The following is a 17,196-nucleotide window of genomic DNA, read 5'->3' on the forward strand; positions in this document are numbered from 1 at the left end:
ACAGTTCAAAGTGCAGTGCAAAGAGAAGAAGCATAGACTAGAACAAATGATGGTTTGGGAATCAGAGAACTTGGATTAGTATCCTGCTTTGGCTACTTAATACCCATGTGACTTTGGCCAATTCACCTTACCAGGCTTCACTTTGCTCATGTATAAAATTAAGGAGAAGGTTATTGAAGATATTTCAGTTCTCCACCAGCTCTAAATCTATGAGATGATTATTGGAAAGGCTTTATGAAGAGAGCAGAGTGCTGAAGATGGTAGAAATTGGAATATGGAACCAAAAAGACTTGGTTAGCGAGGGTAAATCTTTTTATTTTCCTTTTTGAACTTCCATTTCCTCATACAAAAAATAGAGTTAATTACATTACTTATCTTAAAAAGTGATTATGGAGATCAAATTAGATAATATATGTAAAAACCTTCCCAATCATTAAAACCCTATGCATTTGTAAGCTATTATCCACCATGGGCTCTTTACTAGTGAAATCTATTGAAATTTAGTATTTTAGCTCTCCAGTGTCTTGCATGGTTCCTAGCATATAGTAAGTCCCAAATAAATGTCTGTTAAGCTAAAGTGAATCCCAAATGACGGAATTATGTGTGTGTGTGTATGTGTATATATCATATATATATATGATATATATGCATATATGTATATATGTATGTATTTAGAGATTGAAAGGATTTTTCAATATTTTCTAGTCCAAGCTATTGCTACTACCTTCCTACTTGAAAATGAGGCTTTGTCTCTAGAACCACCCTTGACCTTAACTTTAAGCTTGCTTCCAAGATTCCATTATTCTCTTCCAGTCATGCCTGCTCATTTGTATACCCTGACACTTTCAAGTGCCCCCAGATAACTTTTATGTATTGTCATACTGTACTAGAATCTAAGTTCTTCAAGGGAATAAATTGTAGAGCTAGATTGTATTTTTATCTTTTATAGTTATGGTAAGCAATAAATGTTTTCCTTGTCTCTGTCTGTCTCTATCTCTTTCTCTGTTTTTTATTGTAGAAATATGTCTGTATTTCTCTCTCTTACTCCCTTTCCCTTGCTTATATCTCTTTTTTCTCTTTATTCTCATTTAGATGACTGTTGTTATCATGACTGCTGTTATTGTTGTTTATATGTCTTCTGTTCCTCATGTCTGTGCAAGGGGTTTTGTTAGGTCTTCCAAGGTAAGGAAAATTTTTAGTGATTCTTTGATCCCCTACAATAACAACTTGAAAGTATCTGACACATAGTAGATGCTTAATAAAGTCTAATTTCCTTAAGTTAAAAAGAAACAATGTGGCTAACAGTGAACTAATTATGAAGATGTTTCCTTCACTTCTTTCACTTGGCTTTGTCCTGCTATTGGTTCTATCCTTAATTGACCACTTCCTGTGGAAATCCTTTTCTTTCCTGTCTATTTCAAATGTCTATCCCATTTCCTTCTTATCTTATATAGCTCTGTTTGATCACTATTGATTTAGACTTTGTGTTTTTATCACTGGTATTTTTTCACTTTATTTCCACTACTTGTTAGGCTCTGATTCATCAATGTCCTGATCATCATATTGTATTTCCTGTTTATACAGTCCTGGTGCTCTGAGGAGGCCCCCAGGTGCTGTTGTCCATAACCAGACAGGATACACTGCTACCTTGTATATAACAGCTAGCTGTCTTAATTGAGTGCTGTGGCCCTTGTCCTACAACCTTCAAACAAAATAACATAAACATGATTCAGTTGAAGAGGATTTGTGTCCATTCCTCATAAAGTTGGAATTAGAAAGAGAATTTTAAGCCTAAGTATTTCTAGTCCCATTAATACTCCAGAAGAACAGTCATCTCAGTGATGAGAATAGTCCCTTCAGTAATGCAGACAGCAGCCCATATTTGCTTGTCTAATTCACGAATCCAGCTGGGTAAAATGGAAAGTAGCCTGTATATAGAGTCAGAACAAAAGGATTTAAATTTCACATTCAATCTGATGTTTGAGTCCTTGAGCAATCCACTTAACCACTCTGGGTCTCAGTTTCCTTCTTTGTAATCTTCATATAGTTAGCATAGTAACTACCATTTATATAGCACTTTATGGTTTGCAAGTATCTTTTCGAATGCTATCTCACTTGAACACTCACTTGGGAAGTATGGTCTATTATTATTCTCATCTTAAAGATAGGGAAACTGAGGCAGAGTTTATATAACATTCCCAGAGTCATATGTCTATCCTATATCTGATGACAGATTTAAACTCATTTGTTCCTGAACCCAGGTCAAGCATTTTCTCTGCTGCATGAACTAACTGCCTAGAAAAATACCCCAAAAGTGATCTAATCTAACCTTTTCATTTTATAGAAGAGGAAATGGAGGCCTAAAGAGGTGAAGTCACTGACCAAGTTTACACAACTCTTATCAGATGTGGGATTTGAACTCAGATCCTTTAAATTTAGTCAGTGTTCTTTCAGCTCTGACACTGACACGTTTGTCATTCTGTTTTCAAGGAAATGTCATTAAGAATTATCTTCCAGATGAAGAATATAATGATTTGGTTGTATTCCTTAACTTTGCTTTGAGAATATTTTTGACACAGAATGATCCCTAAATTAAGCTTTAACAAAAAGAATGAGTGGTAAATCTCACTGTGTTATGCAGGTAAATTTTCAGTAATAGTAATAAAATATTCCTTCCAAGTGCCTTTATTTAATTCAGGAAACTTCACTTTTATGGTCCTAAGAGTATATTACCAAGATGAGCAGATAAAAGACTAGGTCTGTTTTTCTACTGCAGAATAAGATGCCTTGGGTTGAAATGTGATACAATTTTTTATTTTATTTTCTGTGTTAGTAGGTGATCATCACCTGGTTTTAATTTGTCCAATTCAAATGGCCCAGATCAGGCAACACAGAATGGTTAGAGGAGGTATCATCATTTGATTCATTCACAGTCATGCCTCTGGATGGAAATAGCACTGCAGCAGCACCCAAGGATCTTTGGTTGATTAATTTCTATCTCACAAAAAAGGAGAGCTTACAGGATTTCTAAACATCATATCTCTAAATCTCAAATGTCAAAGCCCTGGGAGACAAGCCCCCAAAAAGTGTGAGATAAAAATAATGAAATGGTCAAACTGCAAGGGATCTAAAAACCAAAAAAAGTTGGAAGGTCAGAGCTAGAAGGGACATTACAATAAAGATTACATAATATCAAAAACTGCAGTGTCCTTCAAACTTAAACAGATAGGACTGGAGAGTGCAAAACACACATATCCCACTGACTTGGGGACATTCAGAGTCTTTTTTTTCCCATCTATCCACTTTAGTAATAGGTATAGGCATGCCCACTCCCACCTTTCTCACTATTGTCCTTAAAGATGCTTATTTGTGATGAGAGACCAATCTAAATTTGGAACAACTCCCATAAAGATCTACTGCAGACCCTTATAAGAATGGAACCCATGACCTTGACTGAATTCTAATTAGCTAAGATAAAAACAACCACCAAATACTTTTTAAAGCCACTATTTGTTATGAAAATGGGAATTTAAGATCCTCTCTGCCCCTAGGCCCTAAGATAGGCTTAAGTGACTTTGAGAACCTTCCTTGATTTGAAAATATAATCTGCCCCCTAATAGGCTGAATGTGGTCACAATGGAGCCTGTGGCAGGAGGCTTGATTTTCAGGAATGCCCATACATTGTTGCTTCTTGTTCAGGCAGTGGGTCAAGAGGGCTGTGGCATTCACTGAGCCAGGAGAAGGCTATGTATACCCTGATGTGAGATTTTGCTTTAGGGCTAAATTTGAGAAGAGTTATGTGATTTGACCAAATCAGACTCTGGGTAGCCATTGAGCTGCCCCGGCTTTGAAAACCCAGATGGTGGTGCTTCCCTCTCTGGTAACTGACAAGTTATGGATGTAATGGTCAGACAGTTGGAAGCCTGTCTGCTGATTTTTCTCTGTATTTGTTGTCTGCTTGTAACTTGTTTGTATTCTCTGAAGTTCAGGGTGCTGACTTTTTAACCCTGAACTAGGTAAATGACATATGTTTGATTAAAGCAAGACTGTTAACTCATTTTGAGTTGCTTTCTTTTAGAAAAGCAGATCTAAGAACCTGTGTTGGCAGCCATCCTTAGGATGCTAGGGTGCTTGCTGATACACTATTTCATACCAAGATATTGTGATAGGTAATGGGGTTGCAAAGACCAACAGAAAATGAAGCAATGTCTACCCTCAAGGTTGCAACTATCTCATCATAATCATCTTTTGAAGATCCAGTTCTTTTGTAGCAGTAAGATTGTGACTGATTTGTTATTTATGTCTCCTTTGGGCATATTGACGTAGTGAAGAGAGGACTTAGAGTCAGGAAAATCTGAGTTCAAATTCAAATTCTTAACCTGAGGGAATTGAAATGATTGGGGCAAGAAGTGGTGGTGGGAGTTGAGTGAATGTGATAGTAATGGAATGTGGAGATTCCCCTGTATTGGGCTTGGTTTTCAAATTGATTGTATTAAAACCCAGAGCTTGTTAATCCCACCTGTGGGATGGACTTTTTGATGTGAAAAGAAAGTCCTGACTGGGAGGAGCTGGTGACGTAGATTTGGAGAGACACTAGAGAGAGGCGGAAGATCTTTTTTGGAAGCAGCACCTCGTGGAGAGAGAGAGAGACTAAGAGATTGCTGGTGGCCGCTTTGAATTGCCCTGGACTTTTGAGACCTGCCCCCTGAGCTGCCAAGGACTGAGGAGACATGGCTGTTTTGCTGGTACTTTGTCTGTCTGTTTTGATGTTATTTTGCCAGATTTGTCCACTGGTGAAAGACTGTCCTGTTGAAGAAGTCCTGGAACCTGGCATTTGGTTAAGAAGGCCTGAGACTGTCCTGCAGACAGAGAGTGAATACTGTCCACTGGTGAGGGACAGTACTGAGAGTGAATACTGTCCACTGGTGAGGGACAGTACTGTTGTTGCAAGGGTCTGGAGACTGTCCGGCAGACAGAATGAATACTGTCCACTGGTGAAGGACAGTGCTGTTGTTGCAGGGGTCTGGGAGCCTTTCTGTTGGTTCAGAAGCCCTGAAGAAGGATTTTCTTGTATGTTTACAGAAATCCTGGGAGAGGGCTTTGCTAATGTGTTCAGGGGTTCTAGGACTGTTCTACAGACAGAGGATAAATTCATGAAGGGACTGGCAATGTATCTTATGGCCTTGCTAAGCCTTGTCTCTCCAGGAACTAAGATTGCTGAGAACTTGCCTCCTGTCAAGATGAAGAAAAGACCTCCATTTGGGTATTAAGTGCTGTGTTTAAACTTGATGTAACTCTGGGGTAGATTCAATTGTGATCCAGGGGTGGGGAACTTTTGACCTTTTTGTGTTCTATGGTTGAGCAAATGAATGTATTTTACTTATGTTTGGAAACTAATCTCCATTTGAGAAGAGGGGCTTTGTGGTGGACTTAATTAAGGTATAGCCTAGGGGTGGAGAAGTATTTGGAACAGAGACTTTGTAATTGATTGAATGATTGGAAAGTCCTGGGGTGGGGTAGGCCTTGGAGATGATTTAATCACACTTAGTAAATGCTGTATTTTGAATGATGTCATGTTTTGATCTTCTCTGTTCTGGGTTTGTTACTGAAATAAAATAGAGAGCACCTATGCTGGTATTTTGAACCTGGGAAGTTGCCTTTGCTTGATATTATATTACAGTGAACCACACTGATTACATCTTGTGAATCAATTCTGGATCTCAGGTACCTTTCTATTCAATTATGTGTTTAGTTCAATTTCTCCCTGTGAGAAAACTGTATAAAATTGTCAGAATTGGGTGAGATACTTACTGTATTGTTTGAACCTAGCCCTAAATGGCTACAATGCTGTCCTATGTTTATGTGCTATTTAAAGACCCTTAACTAAGGGCCTAGGTTATGCTGAGCAGAAATTCAGTCAAACTCTTAAGATTTATGAAAGTTTTTTCACCATTATAGAACTCAAGCAATCCATATGTGTTATCTGAAAACTGGCCTCGTACTGATCAGTCGTTTATTGTTTCAATGTTCCTTTGATCAGAGACACTTCAGGGAACACTTTTTTCCCTCTAATTTTAGAGTTACACCTCTTCAATCTCCATTTTCCAATGTGGAAAGTCTCTAATCTCTCCTCCAAATAGAAATCAGATTGACTGATGTTATATCCTAGTTAATTGTTTCATTTTAATTATTTTTTCTTATTTGATTGTTTTAATGTATAAAAATCTCTCTCTCCCTATATTCATAGTACAGTGCCAAAATTGAGGAAAGTTACAGGTCCTGATTTGTTGGGTAATTGTCATGCATTGCTCAATAAACTGATATGCTGGAAGATCGAAGCTTTGTTTCCTACATAATTTTATCTTTCACCCACCACAAAACTTAATGGCTGTATGACCCTGGGAAAGTTATGCAACCTTTAGATTCTTTGAGCAGCTTCATAGGACGTTTCTACTAAGTCATAAATTTCCTACTTTAGCAGACCTCCTGGAATAGAGTAGACCTTTAATAAATGTGTCCTCTCTTCCCTCTCCATTCTCACTGTGAGAGTTGTCAATCTAAATTATAAAAGGGAGGGGAAATGGGAAGGCCAATTTCGTGAAGTTTTTTTTTTTAATGTAACTTTCTATAAGGAGTATAGAATGCCTTTCTTTTTAGTCAATTTAAATATTATACAAACATTTTTGGCTCAGTAACTGGTAAGGAGACTACTCTTGCATTGATTCTTAGATGAATCTTATTTTATAGCTTCTCTGTTGACAGTTTTCTATAACACTGATTATCTAGCTACCTACTTGGCAAAACCATATTTCTCATTTCCCTCCTTCATTTCATAGAGTTATATTTTGCAGTAATTAATGGGACCATAAAAATACCTCAATGAAGAAATCAACTTCTACTTACAGGTTTCAGGCATGGCAAAATGCTGGAAGCGGGGGGGGGGGGGTGCGGGGAGAAAGAAAGAAAATGTGATGATACAGCTTTTTTGTTAAATGTCAAGATGATGTATTTTTATACATTTAGGATCTTGTACAAAGGACTCCTTTAACTAAGATAACAAGCCCAGTCAAACAGGTATGGCAGCCAAGAGCCAACAGCCCTACTTAGGAGTCAGAAGGCAATTCCAGGTTGGATTTTGCTTACCTACTGGCTGTGTGAACCTGAATTAGTCATTTGACTTCCTTGAACCTGAGTTTCTTCATCTGTAAATTGCTTATAATTCTAGATGCAGTATTTTAAAATTCTATTTTGAAAATTAAGTCAGGGTCTATTTGAACATTTGTCATCTTAAAGCATAATGGCAGCTTTGAAGACTTGGAGAAACATGTCTTCCCCCACTTTATTATGGCTCACCACTGAACTAAATTAATCATTAGCACAGTGCATTTATGACTCTATAGGAGTAGGGCATTGTGGGTATTACCAAAGGACAAAAGAAGGCTTGAGCTTCAGGAACTATATGTTTATTAGTTTTTTTTGAGTTCAATACTGTTTTCCTCTAAATGGTTATAAGGTCAGGGGAAGAATTATCCTTTTATATTAAAAAAATCATTAATCTGATGTTCTCAACCTTCTTATTTTAAAGACCATATTATGTATAGCTGTAAATGCTAAAATATCAGCATGATGATGGGCACAAGTTATGAATTCAGTATTTTCTGTGTTACTGGAAAATGGATGTCAAAATTTCAATGTTGCAGGAACTTGCATGGAAGGAAAAAATGCATTTTATTTTCAATACAATTATATGTGATTTTTTTCCCCTGCCAATGTAATAATAAATTTAGAGAAGAAAATAACATTTGACATTTCCTACTGACCTTCTTAGTTGTTGTGGGCTGGCAAATTATTCAGCCCATTCTTTTGTTGATTCCACCACTCCAGAATTTGTTCATTTTCGTTGTTTGGTGGGGAATTTGGGAGAGCTCAGACAAGTCCCTGCCTTTACCCTGCTATCTTGGCTCCATCCTCTCCTCAATTCCATTGTTTCTTAATCTCTTTTGTCTAATTTGTTAGCTGGAATCCCTTACATAGGCTCAAAGTCCATGGATTTCAGGCATGGGGCAGCCTATATTTAACTATTCACAATAAACATACAACATGTAGAAGAGTTACAATAACCCATGAAAAAATGCAGAAACATCAAGTACTCTAATAGTCCCTTGGACTCATTGAATTTCACTGGATAGTAAAGACACTTTGAGGCCTGCTGAACATTTCTCATCGACCTCAGACCTGCACTCTGCAAAAAATGCCAGCAGATTTGGCAAAGTCCAGTTCTCTTGGACCTCATACGAGTCTCATGATATAACTATTTTCTTTCAAATTTATATCTGTCCTCTGGCTTTTCCAAGAAGTATGCTGTGTTGAGTTGGTCATGGTTTTTATTTAATTTTTATGTTGAACTTTACAAGTGCATAGACAAAAAAAGCCTTTCCATATACAAAGCAGACTGATGGGCTGTGGGGTGGGGTGGAGATGATGTATGTGAAACCATTAATCTCCATTACATACCAATATGTACACTGTTAGGAAAAACATCCCCCATTGGGAGGCTGATGCCTAAATCCAATAATTCCAGAATCCATAACTGGGAATTTACTAACTCAAGAATATCTGCAAGCTCATATTTTAGCACTAGAAAAATTTCTTCTCAATATCTAAAGTTACATGTAATCACATGTGCCTATGCTTTGTGACTCTGCAGATATTCTGGTCTCTTGTGCACAGGAAAGAAAAAAGAAAGTTGTCAGAAGCAAGGAATTGGGTAAACATAAAATCTCTTATTTGGTCATGTAGGAAGACATATGTCCAGCCCCACCACATACAATATGGAAACAGATAAGGTAATGGCAAACTATTTTTTGGGGATAGGAGTATTGTCAACTAAGACAATTATGGCAAATTACTCAGGGAGGGGACATTTGAACCTTGAAAAGACATAAGGATCCCCATAGGTGGAAGTGAGGAGGGAAAGAAAAAAAAAACTTCCAATGACCAACCATAACTTACCACATTGTACTTTTTGGAAAAGAAAGAGGACAGACATGAAGGTGGAACATTATACATGTCACACATGGGAATGGAGTCCAAGACATCTGGACTTTTTCAACCCTGCATGGGAATAGCATAGGGAAAGGCAAAAAGAGGAATGGAATATCAGATAGAGTGCAAAAGTATTATGTCTGTCTGTGTTCTTGCATGTGTTTGTATGTGTGTGTTTCTGTCAATGAATAGGGTGCCTACTAATTCATAAGCAAAATCCTCACAAAATAATGTAGACACATTTTGGTATAGTGCAAAATGAATGACAACAAACATCAAATTGATAAGGTATAAGTGAAATCTACTTTGCTTTATGTATACTGGAAAGTTTCACTAGCCGGACTTCAAAGGTAATGAGGTTCCTCATCAAAAAAAGACAGAAGTCTATGATGCAATAAGCAAATTGATTTAACTGAATTCTATAGAAATACACACATTTATAAAGTGTGTACACTGTACCATGTTATACTAAATATCCTGGATAAAGGGAGGAGTATCTAAATTATCTATTACTATCATAAAGATGCTTATAGTTGTTTGGTGAATTCAAAAGGCAAGAATACAGGATTATAAATTTAGAGCTGAGAGGAATCTGAATGGCCTTCCAGACCAATCCCCTGATTTTAAAAGTGAGGATATGGAGGATCAGGAAGGGTTAAGTGACTTCTCCAAAGTCATATAGACAGGAGACATTAGAAATGAGATCTTAGGCCAGTTGCTGATTCCAGGAACTCTGATTTCACCATTATCCCACAGTGCCTCTCTTTATTCCTTGGTGTAATGTTTAGCATTGTTTCTGCAATGATGCTTTATGCCTGGCAGTGTAATTTTATTATTATACCCTATGTTGTTTTTTTTTCTGCCTTTGGATGACCATTTTCTAATATGCCTACCTCTTTAATGTTCATACCAAATGAACTTAGCCCATTTTTAATATCGTCACTTCTCCAATGAAATCTAATTTCAAAACTTCCTTTTTGGGTGGAGGAGAGGTCTGCCAGCACTGCACCATTTGGTTCACAGTTCTTGTTTCCCTGGAGGCCAGTTTCATTGGTGTGGAGCACAGTTATAGGTTCTCAACACAAACCCACACAGGGACACTTGGTAGTGCCCTGGATGGCACAAAGCCAAAGGAGAAGGAGGCAAATGTGGAATAGATAAAGATAGCTTCTATATAAAATCATTGACATAAAACATACACACTGATAATAACACAGAAAAACATGGTTTCTATTTCAAAAACAATGTCAGAAGTGGAGACCTTTATCCTGTGGCAAACAATCAAAGTCCCCTGCACTGTCAGGCTCTAGTCGCATCACTGCAGTAAAAAATAAAATAAAATAAAAATACAGCACTTGTGCTGGGGATATCAGGCAAATACCTTTTTATTGGTTTGTGGGATATGCACCACCATTTCTACCATGATCCCTCACATTAGGAAAGTTTTCTTTTGACTATCACTCAAGGAAAGCACCTGTGTTTGGTTAAAGAGGAGAGATATAACTTATTCTCCTAGTTAATTCACCTCATTATATTCTACTTATATGAGAACCAAGTTTACAGTATGCGTATATGTTAGTCTGTAAAATATCCCTAATCCTTATTTTAATACTGATTCTAGAACATGACATAGTACATGTGAGGTGCAAACCAGAGCTTGTAAGATCTCAAATGAATACAGAATAAACAAGAAACTCAATTTCTCTCTGACTGTCTCCCATACCTGGAACATTCTCCCTCCTCTTCACTGACCACTGACTTTCTTGACTTGCTTTAATTCCCTATAAAATCCCAATATTTTTACTGAAAGGGTCACCAACTCTTCTTGATTATGGTTCCTTTCCTCTATTAATTACTTCTTATTTATCCTCTGGGGTGTATGGGAGTGTGAAGGAGGGCTAGAGCCTCTGGCATGAGGCCTTGCCAAGCCCTTTTCAGGACTGCTCATCTACCTTTGGTGTCTGCCTGATTTACCCAACTCTCACCAGGGGCTCCCAGAAGCTGGGGCATGTGTATTAGCCACAAGCCATTAAACTGTCTCAGCATATGGTGTAATGGAAATGCAGATTTTAAGATCTTCCGTGCCCCTAGGCTAAAGTGAACCAAGGAGCCTAGGGTGGGAGGTTTGTTTTTCAGTAGATTCTTTTTGATTGGCCAGTGGGTCCAGAAGGTTGTTACATTCTCTGAGCCAGGAGAAGGTTATATAAACCCTGATTTGAGGCTTTGTTTTGGGGGCTCACTTTGAGAAGTGTTCTGTGATTTGATCAGATGAGACTCTGGGAAGCTGTTGTTGAGAGCCCCCACCCCCCCATCCCCCCACCCCCAGCTTTGAAAAACCCAGATGTTGATTTGGTATGGATGTAATGGTTGGACAATTTGGAAATCTGTCTACTTGATCTGTTTCTCTGTCTTCATAATTCTGTCTGCATACTCTGAAGTTCGGGGTGCTGACCTTTTTCCCCTGAGCTAGGTGAACGATACATATTTGACTGATTAAAGTAAGCTTGTTAACCTATTTTGAGTTGCTTTCCTTTAACAAAGCAGATCCAAGAACCTGTATTGTCAGCCACCCTGGGGACCCTGGGGTGCTTGCTGATACATATGGGTAAACCAAGTTAAGGGTAACTGACAGGCATCAAACCTGTAGGGTGGTCAGGGAGATGTCTGCTCTAAAGCACATGAAGACTTCCCCCAGTGGAGTCTTTAGAGAAGAACTATTTGTTCTCATGGCCATGAAGACAGCTGAAAACAGGAGTGGTGAAATACTTCTAGATTTGTTAGACATCAAGATACAAAGGTCATCCATTGAATAGTGGGGCATTGCCAGTCATTCTGCCTTTTGGCATATCAGTGGACTTTGGTGACTCAGGAAGAGAGAGTGAGGCTGATGACTTCGGGCAATTCTGCCTCACTTAAATACAATTCATACACATGTTAAGATATCACCCATTTCTTCAAAGGACACACAACATTTATTATGCATATTGCTAGTTAACTAGGCATAGATAGATTAAAAGAGTTATAGATAGGTGTATACATTTCTCTATCTCTACATATTAGACAGTGATATCTATCTATCTCTATATATAGTTACATAAAGCTATATATAGGATAAATAGGAAAAATGACAGATGGAAAGAACTATAATAGATAATATAATAATTATATTTATATATTATTTATTTATTATTATAGGTATAAATCTATATGTAATTAATAAGAGAAGAAAGAAATTTGATGAATTTACATATATTTATCTCTGTAGGATCTTCATCTATCTACGTCTTACATTCATATGTATTGTGCTTAATTTTAAATTAGTAGAGACGTGAGTTTGAATGTTAGCTCTTTTTCTAGACAAGTCAAACTTTTGTTTGTCCCTTCAAACTCTAAAATTTGGTGATTCTGTGATTTCATCAACTGACCATCACACACCCTCTATACACTGCACTATTTTATGGTTCTTTGCGGTTCTATTAATCACATGCTAGATCTCCAATCATTCCTTGGCTTTCGTGATATTATTTTCACACAAACATATTCTTCATTTCACTATCAAAAAAGTCTCTCATTACCATGTTATCCCCTGCTTTGCTACTGCCTCTTTCATTCTGTTTTTCCCCAAATTTCTAGGATTCTTGATCTACGCATCTTTACTCCAACACTTCACCAACAACCCATTATCCAACAGCGTACATCATGGTTGCATCCCCTTCCCTCTAAATAAGTAGCTTGCACTCATCTCTGAATCACATCATCTTTGTTTTTCTTTCTTCACTCCCTCCTTCACATTTTGAAGATTTTCTCAAGAATCCTACCTTTTACCCCTTTATTCACCACACACTTGATGCACACTTCATATTTTATGTGAAGGATAGAATCTTAATCATATTGTCATTAGGAAAAAAATATCCATTTTGAGGGCTATTTCTTGATGATTATGGCAAATAATTTATCTCATTCTCCTTTTTTCTTGTTTCTCCTCATAGAATCAGAGAATTTAAGGAATGGAATGTGATTTAAAGAATATCCAATCGGAGATATCCCCGAATCAAGAAAAAAAGTACAATATAGACAGCATGTAGCAACTTTTTCTGAAGACCTCTGATAAGGATGAATGACAACCTCCCTCCTCTACTTTCAGAGAGCTCTAAAAAATTTTTTTGGGGGGGTGAGGCTCTACTTTACAATTCACTTAAATATGTTTATATGAAATTTCCAAAAAGTTATCTTAACTTTGCTGTTGAGGGTCATACAAAACAAATCTAATACGTCTTCAAATGACAAGTCTTCAAATTCTTGAAGATAACTGTCATGTTCCCTGTGAATTTTCTCTTTCTTGGGCTAAAAATCATCAGTTCCATCAATATGTGTAGCATGACCTTGGGTTCTTCCATTCTTCTTTGTTTCCCCTTCTTCTATACACTTTCAGTTCATCAATGCCCATTCCAGTATAGATAAGACATGACTAATTGCACATAATCATCCATATATGGTCTTACCGGGCACACTATGACCAGATGGGCATCTCATGTCCTAGATACACTTCTCCTCAATGAAACCTAATTAAAACTACCTTATCTGGCTGTCATTTTTAATTCCATAATTTCAACAAATATTTATTAAGTTCCTATTATGTGCCAGGAATTGTTGACCATGGTTTGCAGATTTTACTCTCTTCTTTTTCATTTAGGAAAATATTTGTTGTCTTATGCTACTTTCTTATTTTTTCACCAGGTTTCACAAAACTTCAACAGTGGTTAAGCAATGACATCTGAAGACAAGGAAAGCTCTTTGAGGGCAATCTGAATTTCCTTTTAGTCTTTCCATCCTGAATACTTACGTAATGGATAGGTTGACAAATTCTTGCTAATTGATTAATTGATCCAACCATCATTTCATTTTATATCTAGGACCCTAAAACAATTGACATTATTAATTAATCTTAACCTATAACTGAAATGCATTGTCATCAATTATCACCTGTTCTTCAATTTTTGACACAACCAAATGAGATAACTTACACAAATTAATCTATAATCATGGGATGTAAAAAGGTGCAAACATTTGACATTATTCTGATTTAGATTCAACTACTATCCATAAGTCTTCTTGTTGTTTTCATCTCGTCTTTTTTTTTCTTTTGCCCCTCCAATATGTTGTCTCTTATCTCAATCCCTGAGTCGTTCATTCTGTCATTCTTTCATTCATTCATCAATTATATGTTGACCACATATAGTGAACACTGTACCATGCTAAGGTCTTGGACATTTATGTTATTCAAAATGTGACACCTCTCTCAAAAAAATATCAACTAATTATCTAATAAGGGATATGATTAATATACACACATTAAATGCTAAGAAGTATTTGACAAGTGGTACAGTTATTAGACAGAGCGGGAAATAATAGGATCACAGATTGCAAGAAAGAAGAACTTAGGAGCCTCTCTAGACTTACTACATCTTTTTTTATTTTTTTACAAAGGAGAAAAATGAGGCCCATATAGTTGAAATCACTTGTACGAGATGATTCTGGTAGTAAGTGAAAGATGCAGGATTTGAATGTGAGAGTTAAGATTCTAAAATATTTATTCTTTCTACTGAACCATAGTGCCTCTTGCAATCTCAATCATCATGCATTGTCAATTAATCAATCAATAAACAAGACCTTGCTATGTACTAGAAAGTGTTTTAAACATAAATAAATCACACAAACATTCTATTTTCACAGAAAGAGTCCACCATAACTTTACCCTTTCTAATCTATATTGAACACAACTACCAGATAAATCCTATTCCAATCATTGAACTCCACCAAGATGGGCAGTATCAAATATACAGATAACATGATGCAGTAGAGAATGTATTTAATTCTCAGCCAGAGGTAAAAATATGGGTTTGCTGGTTATTAGTTGTGTGACCTTCAGAAAATCACTTAACCTCTGTTGGTCTCTATTTCCTCATTTATAAAAGGGGGAATGGAATTACATGGCTTTCTAAATCTATTATCCTATGAACTTACAGCACCAACTCTCACACAACTACTCCAACAAAAAAGCATTCACTCCAAACATATTAGATTCATTAGTGTCTTTGTAAAATTAATTGCTTATTCCTGCCTTTTTTTCCTTGGTACCGGTTTTCATTTTCTTTATGCCTAGATTGTCTTGCCTCTATACAGGTCTTACCTACTGCTTAAATCCCTACTCCAGTTCTCTTGTTCTCATGAAGTTTTGCTGACTTCTCCAACCCTTATTGATTCTCCATTTCTTTTCTCTTCTAGAAATAATTCTACATAACATATTTTTTTTAGCATTTTGTTCATAGTCACTTCAACAATCTGTGCTTTCATCATTGTCAGTGCCCAAAGATGAAAACTGTAATTCTCCCTTTCCTTCATATGTGATCTTTTGTGGTGAAATTAATCATGATGTAGAGAGCAATTTCATGGTGATGATACTCCATTTTATGGATGTAGTCTGGCTCTGTTTTTATGTTTTTCGCTAGGTAACTCTGCCAGCCATTATGTGTGATGCCATAGTCATCAAGGTGCCAGAGAGCTCTGTGCCAAAATGAGGCATCACAGGAAGATTCCAGTATGAACATTACCTTTATGTTTTCATTCAAATTAGCAAACCATAGCATAGAATGGCTAAATTCCAATGGATCTTTGAAATCTAGTTCAACTCCCCATATTTACAGATATCAAAAAAAAAATTATACGAAGACAGTGACTTGCCCAAAGTCAAATAGCGGTGGAGCTGAAAATAGATATCATTCTCTTTATGCAAATTACAGTACTGTTTGCACTATAGAACATATTTTCTTCATGCAAATGCTCTGAGGTTGGATCTGCTCCATCCCCACTGGTTTAATTTAATTATTATTATTTTTTTAAAGTTGAATCAACTTTATCCAAAATGCATTTAACAAGGCCCTATTATGAACAGGACACTGTAATAGAGCTGTGAGGTTGAAGATAGAAAGACAAAAGTAAAATAATTCCTGCCCTCAAGAAGCTTATATTTTACTGGGTGGGAGGTAGTGTAGGGATATAACATATAAAATGTGCACAGCGAAGTAAGTACAAATTATACATAAATTAATATAAATTAAATGTGATTAGTAGGCATTAACATTTTTGAGAATCAATAAAGACATTGTAAAAGATGCATTTCAGAAGAAACTTAAAGGGAGCTAATGGTCCTGAGAGAGGGAAATGTAGACAGAACATTTCAGAGAGAGGGGGAAACCTGGGCTAATAAAAGGTAAATCCAATTCTGGGGATCAAAAATGTGAAAAGATTTTTAATGAGATGTCAAATATTTTGTTTGAATAACACCCCCACCTTCTTATTGAGTATATTATTGTGCTTATATACACAATTTTCATCTAGGAGGATTGAGTAAATGAAGGCAGGTAAGATTCATTACAAAGAAAATGATTGCACAGTATACATGTTGAGCAAAAAGGAGTCTGCTTTCTAGGAAAAAAAAAAACTAGAAACAAAAACTTCAAGCAAAAATACTTCTATTTTTTGTGAACTTCCTTCTGCCTTATTTTACCTTAAGCCAATGGAATTTTCTGTATAGGAGCAGTAGTATAAATTTTAAGAAATTAGACCATTTAAGTGGAAGTACAAACTAGTATTCAATCTAATTAATTGCTCCCTAGATCCAAATATTGGATTCTCCCTGAAATAAATTCTCTGGAATGTTTTATTGTCCCTGGATGAGAGCACTTCCATCAGACTGACCCAATAGAGTTGTACTTATGAACTGGCAAACTGAAATGTGTTTAGTTTTGTCTCATAGTTATCCATTTTTTGAATTTCATCCAATCCAAAATATTTTTTTGCCTTGAGCACTTCCTGTGTTTCTTTTTAAAGCAATTTAATTCCCATACTTTTTATTCATTTGCATTTAAATCTTGGGGATGTTTGTAGGGAACAGCAGTTGGATATGCAAGAAACCTTGGGAGGGATCTATAGAATGTGTTTTACAATAGGATTTTTCCATCATTATATGAGATTGGGCCATAATCTTAATGAAAGGCAATGAGATTCTCGTGGTGCAAATATGGTTTGGAACCTTGGTTAAATGTAAATTCTATTAGAGGAAGAGTACCTATTTACTGAAGGCATGAAGAG

The 17,196-nt window shown here is 36.5% G+C and overlaps 1 long non-coding RNA gene across 1 annotated transcript; it reads left to right on the plus strand.

The window, feature by feature from the left end:
* The first annotated feature begins 4,423 nt into the window (after window positions 1–4,423).
* On the plus strand, window positions 4,424–5,647 carry LOC138145923 (uncharacterized). Its single transcript, XR_011164342.1, has 2 exons — window positions 4,424–5,074; window positions 5,139–5,647. It is a non-coding gene; the product is annotated as an uncharacterized lncRNA (long non-coding RNA).
* The last annotated feature ends 11,549 nt before the right edge of the window (window positions 5,648–17,196 follow it).

This window comes from Petaurus breviceps, unplaced genomic scaffold (assembly GCF_028583685.1).
Source record: "Petaurus breviceps papuanus isolate PSGF00001 unplaced genomic scaffold, PetGlider_PUasm1.0 139, whole genome shotgun sequence".
In the NCBI taxonomy this organism is placed as follows: Eukaryota; Metazoa; Chordata; class Mammalia; order Diprotodontia; family Petauridae; genus Petaurus; species Petaurus breviceps.